This window comes from Pteropus vampyrus, unplaced genomic scaffold (assembly GCF_000151845.1).
Source record: "Pteropus vampyrus isolate Shadow unplaced genomic scaffold, Pvam_2.0 Scaffold107, whole genome shotgun sequence".
In the NCBI taxonomy this organism is placed as follows: domain Eukaryota; kingdom Metazoa; phylum Chordata; class Mammalia; order Chiroptera; family Pteropodidae; genus Pteropus; species Pteropus vampyrus.
Genome location: NW_011888888.1, coordinates 2,501,337 through 2,503,695, shown reverse-complemented (window position 1 = coordinate 2,503,695; position 2,359 = coordinate 2,501,337).

The following is a 2,359-nucleotide window of genomic DNA, read 5'->3' as shown; positions in this document are numbered from 1 at the left end:
ATCCAGGACTAATTGATTCCAAAGCCTGTGTGGCAGGCAGCTACTCTATGCTGCCTCCCATGAGGAAGTAATTAGATATTGTAATTGTCTTATGTTTCTGACAACTGCTTTGCTGGCTCACCAGGAATTATCTGATTTATACTAATAGAAAATCAGTTGTCGAGATTTTGCTTCTTTTACCTCCTTTTTTCTGATGTCTAATTTTAGAAGACATAAAGTGAGAGGATTGTATGTGATGTGTATGTGTGTACACACACATTAAATACGTACGTACTTGTCATTGCGAAGCTATACATTGAATAGAGAAGGTATGTAGATGAGAGATGCATTTCAGAGATAGACATGGTCAACACCAGTTTCATTAACTGGGCATGTAATTTAGAGCAAGTCATTCGGCCTTCTGTGTGTCAGTCTCATTGCCTTAAAATGAGATAATTAGAAATCAAGACTGTTGCCATGAGGCTTAACTGAGGAAATTTACATATAGTAGCTGTCATGGAGATAAGTACTCAGTTATTGTTCATTCTTCTTCTAACCCCTCTCTCCTCTTCGTGCTTTCAATCCATGATCCTATTTCTGTTTGTACTAAGAACCAAAATCAATGTATATGCCAGACTTCTCATGATGCATTTATATCCTAGAGAAAGAACTAAATGGCACTGTTATTAGGCAGCATCATTGGTTTCTGCCCTCTCCATGGACAGAGAACTCTAAATTTCATAGAAGAATTCATTATACTGTAAGGATACTATGAGGAATTCTTATTCTATAAGCCCTTAGTTTTGCTGATCCACAGTTACTTCTAGCCACTCTGTGTCTAATATCTATGAGTTTATCATCTCACTGTGTAGAAAGTATATACTCTACTATGATTGATCTCAGCATCAGCTGTCCTACAGTACTCTACAACTTCCACAAAATCCCTGGGAGTCTTTCCTCCTGTATCCCAGCCCTTCAATCCAAATCTGTCTGAAGCTAAAAAGCATGGACTTCGGTTGCTATAAGAGTAATCATTGAACGTACCCTTATACTTACTTCATAGGGGCTTCGCAAAGCTTAGATGACACTCTTTTCTTCATCATCATTTTGTATTTCATTTGTTGACCATTTATTTTAATGCACCAAACTCATCTCAAACTAACACAGTAGACTGGAAAGCAAGTAACTCATTCTAGTTCTTCTGGCTCAATCACACATAATTTAAAGACAGTAACATATGATAGAGCCACTGAGAAATTGATGTTGGCACAGTCATGTGTACTTTACACCAGCCAGTCTCAGCAAAGGCCTGACTTCATGCCTGGTGGGGCATTTGACTGTAATCACAGAAGGTGTCTCTTAATCGCCTACTCTCTATAGAGATATACGTATGTCCTCTTAAATGAATTTGCCATGCTGTTATCCTAATCTGAAATTTTATTTTTCAGCCACATAAATAGAAGAACACAGTTTGAAAACCCTGTCCTGGAAGCAAAAAGGAAGCTACAGCAGCATAACATGCCCCACACAGAACTTGGAACAAAGCCCCTGCAGGCCCCAGGTTTCCGAGGTTGGTACCTATAAACATGTGATGTTTCAAGGGGAAATATTGTCTATCAAACTGCCTGCTCTTCCAAATATGTCTTTATCTTGGACCATTCCAAATAATTGATTGGCTCTCCCCAAACCCTCCTATTAGCTTTAACAGAGTATTTGCTATTTTTCTAAGCTAATGCATTTAGCAACCACAGATGAAGTTTAAGCCTCAGGCAGTTTGTTACAGTAATTTACAGCACGTTGCCAGGTGGAGATTAATGGGTTTAGACAGTGGTACTTTAAACTGCAGAGATGCATAGTGAGTCAGAAGTTTGTCCTCAAAAGACCAAGCACCAGAATGAGGCTTGTTCTCCTTTGTGACAGTAGACAGCTCCTCATCGACATTACCTAGGCCCAAATCCGTCCATCCCAGAGCTGCCCCAGCGAGGTCGTGCAGCGTGAGTGACTTGTCATATTATCAGCGCAACCACTCCCGGAGGCCCTGGCCTGTCGGTATGTCCGGGGCTGCTTGCTGCATCTGACTACACCTTAGAGCCACGCAGTGAAATGAGATGCTGCACAAACTTTTCACATCTTCATGGGCTCTTACTCATCATGGAAGCAAGGAGGCTTTTGCAGTCGGGAGGCCTAGATTTGCCTGCTGATTTTCACACCTTACACAACAGCACAATTACAATGAATGTAAAGGTCTCACGTTGAACTTCTCTCCAAATATAAACGTTACTTTCATAAAAGAACCATAGGTAACAAAGTTATGTTTTTTTATTTTTATTTTAAAGAAGCTTTCTCTATTTTTAACGAAGATATATGTAATATATAAATA